Below are 11,325 nucleotides of genomic sequence, written 5' to 3'. Positions count from 1 at the left end.
GAGTTTTTGATTTTTAACCGCTTCGGCTGTTTAAGGGTGGTTTAAGGGGGAGGGCTGGGGGGTGGCATCTGTCCCCCCCAAAGTCTCATCTTGCCCCCCCTCACGCCCCAAGCCCCAATAAGTAACAACAGCTGATTTTCCATTTTCTCCTACCAAAATTCAAATGTGTCATCACATTAAGTTATATCTATCTATCTATTAGCTATCAGTGCGGATGGGATAAATGAACAGTAGTGGGAGTCTAGATTTTGTTGAAATACCTTTTGTGTCAATGACAGGGCTTAAGCCTACACGTCAAATTCTTATATTTTGAGGCCTACACGTGAAATTTCATATATTTGAGCCAATGATAGGGCATAGGCCTACACGTCAAATTCTTATATTTTGAGGCAATGACAAGGCATAGGCCTTCACATCAAATTCTTATATTTTGAGGATATGATAGGGGATAGGCCTACGCATCAAATTCTTATATTTTGAGGCAATGTCAAGGCATAGACCTACACATAAAATTCTTATTTTGTTCATGAAACTTACTTGGCAGATATATATATAGCTGTATTCTCCGAAGTCCGACAGAATTTCAAAACTCGCGGCACACGCAGTGGGCGGCAGGTGGTAGTACCCATTCCCGCCGCTGGGAGGCGGATATCAGGAACCATTCCCATTTTCTATTCATATTTTTTCTGTCGCCGGTCGGTAAACACCTGTTTACAGACCTCCGCCCAGGATTTTTGGATTTTGACTCGTTATAAGTATCTGGATTGACTTTTGGTTTTGACTCTGGATTGTTGGATTGGCATACGCGATAGTGGACTGTTTTTGGATTTTGGATTGGCTTTTCTATGAACGTGATGTCGGATCAAGTTCAGTGAGCTTCAGAGTGTGTGTGAGAAGTGATTGCAGTGTGTCTGGAGAAGGTAATGCCCTTTCTCTGATTCTAGAGTCATTACGCACTAGAGTCCAAAGTGTTGGGCTCTTGAAAACGGCTCGAGTAAAGTTGTGTGTGATCGTTGCCCTAGTGTTGTGGAGGGGGCGTCAGATCGGCCCCATAATGCCTCTAGGTCTAGACCTCTGTCGGACTCCCAGAACTCGGGGAGTGGGGGCATGTCCGAAAGCCGCAAGAGGGTTACGGGGGCTCCCCAACCGACCAAATCTGGCGTCCCTTCGGCAGGACCTGTTGCTACTTCCCAGGCTGCCAAGGAGCGGTGCTCAGGCTCGCATCCTTAAGGACTGTTTTTTCGTCCTCCGAGGCGCCCTCCCCGCGCAAAGGGGTGGAGCGCTCGGAGTGACTCGCCGTCCGTTGAAAAGGACTTTTCCTAGGGAGGACGCTTTACGTCCCCTCTCTCCGCTCTCGTGTTCGGTCTTCGCCTGCGTCGTATGACGCGTTTCCTCCTCAGAAGAGAGGTAGGACGTCGTCCGAGGACGACGCTGAGAAGCGCTTCTCTCGCGCCTCGGAGAGGCAGGTTGCTGTACCTTTGAGAAGGAGGAGGCGTCCCCCCGCCCCTCGTCTTCTCGCAGGCGCAGCCCTTCACCTCCTCTCGGTTCTTCACCTACGAAGAGTATTCTTGCGTCGCTTCAAGACCAATTGTCGGCCTTAATGGCTCGGAAGACTCGCCCAGCAGCAGTTGAGCCTAAACGTAGGAAGGACGCTAGACTGCCTGTCAAGAGGACGAGGCAGTCTCCTTCTTCCGTCTCCTCGTTTCGTCTCTGTCTCCGCCCGCAACCGTCAGGACGCCTTGAGGACGTCGACAGGACGCCTTGGAGGACGCTTTTGAAGACGCTCGGCAGGACGCTTTGGAAGACTATCGTCGGGATGTTTGCTTGATGCTTTGCCTGTGGAGAAGGCTTTCGAGAGCGCTCAGAAGGACGCTTTGAAAGCGAAAGCTGGACGCTTGAGCGTGAAACGTAAGGACGCTCCTCGAGAGAGACTAAGAGTAACCTCTCTTGACGCGCAGCTCGGTCAGGACGCTCTTCGTGGTTCGAGCTCTAAAGATCGACAGAAGGTCCGTCGCTTTGAAGAGGCTGATTTTAGTCTTCCTCGAAAGCCTTTGTTGAAGGCTAGACCCGTTTGGGCGCACGCCCTCTCCAGAGGTTCAATCTCCTTTGCCTCTTCGGGAGGAAGGAGAGCTTAGTAGTCTGGCGGACTCAGTGGAGGAAGAACAGCCGTCAGTTTCGTCGGTTCCGACTACAAGGTGCTGGTTCGTCTTTTACGTTCTTTGTTTGGTGAGAAGTTCCAGCCTGCAGCTCCTAAGTCTCCTCCCTCTCAGTTTGTCGTCTTCGAAGTCGGGCAAGGTTTCGGAAGTGGTGGAGATGAAGACTTCCTTGTCCACTAAGAGAGCATTCAAGAAATTGCAGGATTGGATGGAACGTCGGAAGGATCAGGGCAAGTCGACTTTTCGCCCTTCCTCCTTCAAGACTCAGTGGGAAAGGCGGCATTTGGTATGAGACCAAAGCTGAAGTAGGAGTTAAGATCCGTCTTCTTCCCAAGGGGACTTTGCTAGTCTGGTAGACGCCCAGAAGAGATCCCTTTTATCGTCCGCTAAGATTTCATGGACACCAACGGAGATCGACCATCACATGAAAGGTCTGTTAAAGACTCTGGAAGTCTTTAACTTCCTAGACGGTGCCTAGGAGTCCTGGATCTTCAATCTAGGAGTCCTGATTCTTTGAGTCTGGGGGAGCTGTCCAATGTGTTGTCATGCATGGACAAGGCCGTCAGGGATGGTTCGGAAGAGTTAGTGTCTCATTCGGCACTGCTTTCCTCAAGAAGAGAGCGCTTTTTTTCTGCAATTTTACAGCGAGGTCTGTTTCTGCATCGCAGAAAGGCAGAGCTTCTCTTTGCACCTCTTTCGAGCCATCTCTTCCCCCAGGCTATGGTAAGGGACCTGGCAGTGAGCCTACAAGAGAAGGCTACCCAGGATCTCTTGGCCCAGTCTTCAAGACGTCCCGCAGTCCCTACCACGTCGTCGTCTGGACGACCTCCTAGGAAGGTTAAACCCTTTCGTAGCGCGCCTCCCTCGAGAGCTGCTCCTCGAGGGAGAGGACTTGCAAGAGGAAGAGGTTCCTTCAAACCTAAATCCTCTAAGTGAGAGAAAGAAAGTCCTTCAGATGCCTGTCGGAACCAGGCTAAAGTTCTTTGCGGTGCGTGGAGAGAGAGAGATACAGATGCGTGGTCCCTCAAGATAGTGGAACAGGGTACAAGATCCCCTTTGTGGACCCTCCTCCTCTTTCTAACGACTCCCAGAGATCTTTCCCCGTCGTATCAAGGGGAGAAACATCAGGTTCTTTTAGATCTTTTAGATCAAATGATCATGAAAAGAGCGGTGGAGCAGGTCTTAGACCTGGGGTCACCAGGATACTACAACAGAATTTTCCTGGTACCAAAGCAGTCGTCGGGGTGGCGTCAGTCTTGGACGTAAGCAGCCTGAATCTTTCGTAGAAAAGAAAAAATTCAAGATGGAAACACCTCAGTCGGTTCTAGGAGCCTTAAGACCGGGCGACTGGATGGTGTCCCTTGGACCTACAGGACGCATACTTTCACGTGCCTACCACCCTCTTTCAGAAAGTTTCTGAGGTTTATGCTAAGGGACAAAGTTTGGCAATTCCGAGCCCTTTGTTTCGGTTTTTAAGCACGGCTCCGATGGTATTTACCATGCTCATGAAAAACGTAGCGAGATGGTTACATTCTGCAGGAATAAGTGTGTCCCTGTATCTCGACGATTGGCTGATCAGAGCATCGTCAGAAAGAAAGGTGTCTGAAGGACCTTCACTTCACTTTGGCCTTGGCGAAGTCCCTGGGACTTCTGGTCAACCTCGAAAAGTCGCATCTGACCCCAACACAGTCCATTGTGTATCTGGGGATTCAGATGGATTCAGTGGCTTTTCGAGCGTTTCCGTCCCAGGAACGACAGCTGCAAGGCTTAGAGAGAGTTTCGGCCTTCCTGGGGAAGGAAGCTTGCTCGGCTGAGGGAATGGATGAGTCTGCTGGGAACCATTTCCTCGCTGGAAAAGTTTGTTTCCCTGGGAAGACTACACCTCAGACCTCTCCAGTTTTTTCTTAGCAGACCGAATGGAGAGTCAGAGAGGATCTGAATGCGACCCTTTTCATCACCAAATCGGTGAAGAACCATCTAAGATGGTGGCTAGATCCTCGGAAGTTTCGAGAGGGGTTGTCCCTAAAGCTTCTGAGCCCGAGAACTAGTGTTGTTTTCCGACGCCTCGGTGTCGGGGATGGGGAGCAACACTGGGAGGGGAGGAAGTGTCAGGCACCTGGAGGGGGAAACAGGTGTCCTGGCACATCAATGTAAAGGAACTAGCGGCGTTTTTCTGGCGCTACAGTTCTTTCCAACAAAAGGTTGCAGAGAAAGTAGTCCAAGTCAAACTCAGACAACACCACAGCCCTTGCGTACCTAAAGAAGCAGGGAGGTACACACTCCCGTTCCTCTTTTTATTTAGCGAGGGAGATTCTGCTGTGGGCAGATGCGAGACGGATAAGGATCCTGACGAGATTTATCGCGAGGAGTCCAGAACGTCAGAGCAGACCTTCTCAGCCGACAAGATCAGATCCTGCCGACGGAATGGACGTTGCACCAGGACGTCTGTCGAGAGCTCTGGAGACTGTGGGGGTGTCCGTTAGTCGACCTATTTGCGACGTCGAGAACAAAGAGGTTGCCTCTTTATTGCTCCCCTGTGCTGGATCCGGGAGCAGTCGCGATAGACGCTCTGCTCTGGGACTGGACGAACCTGGACTTGTATGCCTTCCCGCCATTCAAGATCATGGGGGAAGTAGTAAGGAAGTTCGCGGCATCGGAGGGGACGAGGTTTTGACCCTGATCGCCCCGATGTGGCCCGCAAAGGAAGGTGGTTCACGAGTGGTAATGTCATTCATCATAGACTTTCGAGACGTTGCCCTGGAGGAAAGATCTACTCAGACAGCCCCACTTCGCAAGATATCACCGAAACCTCTCCGCTTCTGGGTCTAACTGCGTTCAGACTATCGAAAAGCTGGCCAGAGCGAGAGGTTTTTCTAAAGCAGCTGCAAAGGCGATCGCCAATGCTAGGAGAACGTCCTCGAGAGCTGTTTACCAGTCGAAGTGGGCTTCCTTCAGGGCATGGTGTAGCAAGGAGGGAATTTCCTCTTCCACTACCTCTGTGATCCAGATAGCCGATTTCCTGCTATTTTTAAGGAATGTACAGAAGCTGGCTGTCCGACCATCAAGGGATATAAGAGTATGCTGTCGGCAGTCTTCCGTCACAGAGGACTAGACCTGTCTGATAACAGGGATCTTCACAATCTCCTGAGATCATTTGAGACATCCAAGATACCTCAGGCGAGGCCTCCTTCTTGGAACTTGGATTTAGGTCCTTAGACTGTTAATGTCTGATCCTTTCGAACCTCTACATGAAGCGTCTCTTAGGAACTTGACGAAGAAGGTCTTTTCCTAAACTGCTCTGGCGACTGGCGAAGAGAGTTAGTGACAAATTCAGGCCATTTGTAAGAGAGTGGGCTTCAAAGGGGACAATGCTGTCTGCTCTTTGAGTCCCACTTTTCTTAGCAAAGAATGAAACCCCGTCGAACCCTTGGCCAAGGAGCTTTGAAATCAAGGGGGTATGACAAGCCTTGTGGGCCAAGAACCTGAGAGAGTCCTGTGCCCTGTCAGGGCTCTAAAGTTTTATGTCCACAGACTAAAGAAGTACGAGGTCCCTCAGATAATCTCTGGTGTTCGGTTAAAACGAACCCTATTTACCATTATCAAGAACGCATTGGCGTTCTTTCTGAGGGGCGTCATTAAAGAGGCTCATTCGTCTTCCACACAGATTGATTTGAGCCTCTTGCTAGTGAAAGCTCACGAGGTCAGAGCTGTCGCAACCTCGCTTGCCTTCCAAAGGAACATGTCGATCAAGGACATCCTTGACGCCACCTTTTGGAGGAGCAATCGTATTTCGCCTCACACTACTTGAGAGATGTGAGAACGATATACGAGGACTGTTGTTCTCTTGGGCCATACGTTTCTGCAGACACAGTCTTGGGGGCTGAAGGTAGCTCTCTCCCTATCCCTTAGTTAGGTTTAGGTTAGTTTTTAGTTGTTGTTGTTTTTGGTTGGTGGTGTGAGGTTTTGGTGAAGACCTCCCATCTCTTAGCCTAGTGTTCAGGGGGTCTTGGATAGTTTGGTCAGGTGGTGGTCAGTTGCTTCGTTGCCCTCATTATTTGTATGGCTCTATGCTCTTGTCACATTGAGGTCACGTCCCCGTTGACAGAGCATCCAGAGCGCACCAGCACTACAGGTCTCCACCTGGCTGGCAACTCGGTGATAAGCACAAGCAGGCTGAAGTGACAGTAATCACAGAGTCTACTTTTGCTAACAGGTGAGGAACCAAGGTGTATATCATCTACTTAATTTAAGTTTCCTACAAATCCTATTCTGTCTTTCCCACCATCCGAAGGTGGGATTCAGCTATATATATATCTGCCAAGTAAGTTTCATGAACAAAATGTTATTGTTCTAATACAATTAAGTTTGTTCATACTTACCTGGCAGATATATATAATTAAGTGCCCACCCACTCCCCTCAGGAGGACAGTGGCACTGATAAAATATGAATAGAAAATGGGAATGGTTCCTGATATCCGCCTCCCAGCGGCGGGAATGGGTACTACCACCTGGACCGACCACTGCGTGTGCCGCGAGTTTTTGAAATTCTGTCGGACTTCGGAAAGAACAGCTATATATATATCTGCCAGGTAAGTATGAACAAACTTAATTGTATTATAACAATAACATATTTTGAAACAACGACGGGTTATGGGCCTACACGTCAATTTCTTATTGCAAATGGTTTTCTACCCGTATCTATTGGAAATAGGGTACCTTGTTAATAATAGAGTAGTTTTCAAGTTGAAACTTTCAACTCCACGATATATAATGCACATATACACATACATGCGTGGATGGCCAAATCTTAGGACTGTCTCAGCCTTACACCACCTATCAAACTGCTTTCAATGAACCACTATACTGAAAATATATTTACTAAAGGGATAAATTATATTGCTGTGACGAGTAAATATAAGGCTGCTGTAGCGTCTATGAGAATGAAGGCTATGGTAGGAAGGCGGCATAAGATACTTAACAAATTAGAAAAATGTATGACAGCTGAATGTTATGTATGAGATGATCCAAACCAGTCTGCGACTGCGAGTAGCCCATGAATCATTTGGTTTTGGGTCATTCTTATTGATCTCGATTACTTTTAATTAAAGCATTACTAAATTTCAGTTAACAAGAGTAGGCAGATAATTCTTTGCGCCGATATTTTATAAATAGGTCTATGTTTATTCTGCAATGTTAGGATACCATATGAAAAATTTTCGAAGACACTACAAGCACTATAACAGCAGCAACAAAAACAAGAATAAACACAAGAACCAAAATAAAACAGTTGAATATAAGATAGGCATATAATTTAAACGTCATAAGCTGCGTAGACCAACAAAAAGGCATACGCCCTTATAGGTCTACGTCAATTTTTATGATCCTGTTATCTCGAAAGGAGATACTATACACACAGCAATAAATCATAGTAATATCACTTACAATTCTATGAAATCACGCAAAATATCGCAGCAACTCTCCAACAAACGTGGCCGTGGCGGCAAAAACGTCGTTCTTAATTCTTGATTACTCAGGTCAGAGTGGAGGTTTGACCTTTGTATTGGCAAAGAAGTTAATTTCAAACTATTCTGGCTGTGATGGTAAGCGGCAAGGCATAATTGTGGACTTTGCAGTAGAAATTTTGCAACAATCGTTCAGAAAAGCAACAATATATTTTTGATAACCGAAAGTTGCCAACAAGTTGCCAGTTTGGTGGTAGTTGCCAGCCACAAAATTCTGTTGCCAACCACCTCAGAAAGTTTCCAACTTTCAGGATTTTGGCACCAAAGTTGCCAACTTGGCAACCTGACTGGAAGTCAGTTGAGTTTTGTGTGTTAGCTATTGATTTGTTTTATTGATTTGTTGTTAGTTTTGGTGTTGTTTGCTTTGGAGTGGTTGTGCCAGTATGTTGGATTGTTGTGCTTTTGAGTTCATGAGGGTTGTATGTGATTGTTGTGTTTAAGGGTGTTGTTATTGTTGTTGGGGGGCTGTTGTGGTTTCTTGGTGTGGTTGTGAGTTGTTGAGGGTGGTTGTTGTTGCTTGGGGGCTGTTTTGATTCGTTGATGTTGTTTTAGTGTGTGTTGTTGCCTTTTTGTGTTGTGTGATTGTTTGTGCAGTGGTCTTGGGTTGTGGTTGTGTTCCTTGGTTGTTGTGTTGTTGTTGGGTTGTAGTCCTTGGTTGTTGTTTTGTTGTTGGGTTGTGGGTTGTGGTCTTTGTTTTGGGTTGGTATCTCTGTGACCTCGACCAGCAGACAGCACAGCATAGCCAGAGTATCTGGAGTGGTTGGTAAGTAGTACATGTGTTTGGTGTTTTTTTTTTTTTTTTTTTTTTTTTGTTTTGTGTAGCTATAGGTCAATTGTCCTGTGTGATTTTGTTGTTTAAGGGGGAAAGTGTGACAGAGGGTGAGTTGGCAGCTGGAATGATTAGGTTTATGTGGCGGGGGGGATTGCCACTTGTTTTTTAAGCATGTGATCCACGCCATATTTTTGGCGCCAGAACAGGGACTGTTGGTGCAGCAGCTGCAGGATGATTGGGGTATTGAATTGTATGATTGGTGGAGAAAGTGAGGTGGAGGGAAGGGTTTAGGAGATAGAGAAGCTGAAGGAGGAGTTATGGTTGGTGAGGGAAGCTAAGGAAAGATTGGAAGTGGAAAATGAGAATTTGAGGGATAGAGTGTGGGAGCTGAAGAGTTGATTAGAGGAATGAGAGGAATGCTAAGGAGTGCGAAAGTGGAAATGAAAGAAGAGGTGAAAGGAGCGGAAGAGAGAATGGTTGGGAAACATGGGCAAAAAATTTGGGGTAATGATGAATGCAGTGCAAGAGATGATGCAGGAAATGATGAAGGGATTTCATGGGGAGAGGGAGCTGTATGAGGTAGGCCTACTGGGTCTTGTGACGGGCCAGGAGTAGTAAAGGAAGCGAAAGAGCGAGTGGATGAGAGTACGAGTGACGAAGGTGATTTGGTTGTGATAGGTAACGCAAAGAAGGGGAAGACACAGGATAAGGATAAATCTGAGGACAAGAATAAGAAAGGGGCTGAGGAAAAGAAGACTAAGGGAAAGAATGTTGGTAAGGGTGAAGGACAGGATGAGACTAGGCTGAACACATTGGGGAAAGGGCTGAGAGTGATTTGGATAGCGGTGAGTGGAACAGGTAGGTTAAAAGAAGGGTAAGAAGAGCTTAGTCAAGAGTATGGACATGAGTATGGAAGTGGATTCGCTGTGTTCAGAAGAGGGAAAGAAGGGTCAGACTGGAAGTAGTGAGTGGGCAAGAAGTACGAAAGGCTGTTTATATGAGAGGGTACCCCAATGTGCACAATATGAGGAATATGGTAGTAGGGTATATAGGAGGCTTTTTTTTTTTTGTTTTTTTTTAAGAATATGAGAAGTATTGTAAGGCAAAGTATGGGGATAACAAGAGAGTCTGGGCAAGAGAATTAGGTAGCTTTTTGACGGGATTTTTTTCGAGTATGTATGGGGTAATGATGAGTAGGGAATGTGCCGTATGAGTGTGAAAGCTAGGATTGTAGAACAGCCAAAGAGGATAAAGAGTAGTGTCAGATATAGGAGAAAGCAAGATTTTGAAGGGGCAAGAATGAATGTTGGTGAGTCGTTGTCAATGTATGTCTAGGTTGGAAACATTAGCTAGGAAAAAGTTAGGGGTCGAAGGGATAAATGAGTGTAAGGAGTTAATGCGAAAGTTGTTGGCGACTGTACCAGAGAGTGTATACGAGTTTATAAACCTAAAACGTAAGGAGAAAATGCGATGGATGAATGAAAGGTTGACGTGGAACGATATTTTAGAAATAGTAGAGGATTAAAAGTTAGATAGGTGTATGAAAGAGAGTAGGAGTGTTAGTGTTAGGACTGAAGTAGCTGAGGTTGTACCAGAGTTTAATTAAAAGCTGTAGGGAGGCAGTTTTGGAAGGGCTGAGGCGAATGGCAGAGTGAGTGGTAGATAGGAGCATTAGGGCAAGTAACATGAGTGTAGTTAGCCCTAAAAGAGATAGAAGTGCGAGTGTTGGAAGGTTGAGTCAGTTAGTTGTGAGCAAGAGCAGCAGTGTTATAGATGTGGTAAGCCAGGACATAGGAAGAATGAATGTCGGTGGGTGTTAGGAGCCTGCTTTGAGTGTGGGCAAATGGGGCATTTGGTTAGTGAGTGTAAGAAAGGTAGGGATATTAAATGTTATAGGTGTGGACAGTCAGAGCACATAGCTAGTGGATGTCGGGATACCTGTATGAACATACTTTGCGGCAACTGCGGGAAGAACGGGCATATGTGAGGATGTGTAAAGAACAGCGTGCGAAATATGTTAAATGTGGAATGGAAGGTCGCGTGGCGAGTGTGTGTAGGCGAAAGAGGATGGGTCAGGCTGGGAATTCGGGAAACTAGGTGAAAAGGGGATTCAGTTGGGTGGGTCCTCTGGTATGCGGGCAGTAAGAGTGACGCATGTGTGTGAAGGATTGTTACATGAAAAGGGGTTTGGGGATAGAGCTCATGAATGTATGAGTGTAAAAGTGAGATGCAAAGGGGTGTGCTTGGTTGCTTTGATTGATACTGGGTGCAGTGTCAATGTTCTTTTTAAGAATGGATGCGACAAGTTGCGGAGTTAGTGTGAAAATGGGGAGTTGTAAAGGTTAGGTATGAGGAATAGGAAATTTGGGTTTGTCTGTGGTGGAGATGGTGCGTGAAAATGTAGAAATTGGAGGGGTAGTGGTGGATGAAAGTGACGTTTATGTGATCGAGGGAGTGAGTGATAAGTATGATATGTTGTTAGGGTACGGGTTCTTGAAGTGTGGGATGGTGGTCCATCCAAGCGCGAATATGGTTGAATTGCATATGAAGGGGAACATATGTGGAGAGTTGTACTTACATAGGAATGGGGAGGTAACCAGTAAAATATGGAAGGAGGTGCCGTTAATTGCAAAAGAGAGTGTAAAGGTGCCGCGAGAAGTCTGAGAAGTTGTTAGTGTGAAAGTTGCATGGCCGGATAGTCTTGGGATTGTCAAAGGTGACAAGTGTGCATATGTGGTTGAGGGTGTGGATGCAAACAAGTTGGTAAGAGCAAGCATGCATGTATACGACAGGATTTTGGATATGGAGAATCCGCGGGTTTTGTAGCCTCATTGCCAAGTGTTAGGAAAAAGCAAGTGCGGGGTATACGTGAAGG

This window comes from Macrobrachium nipponense, chromosome 24 (genome assembly GCF_015104395.2).
Source record: "Macrobrachium nipponense isolate FS-2020 chromosome 24, ASM1510439v2, whole genome shotgun sequence".
Taxonomy (NCBI): domain Eukaryota; kingdom Metazoa; phylum Arthropoda; class Malacostraca; order Decapoda; family Palaemonidae; genus Macrobrachium; species Macrobrachium nipponense.
The sequence above is the reverse complement of the archived record's forward strand: the minus strand, read 5'-3'. Positions refer to the sequence as shown.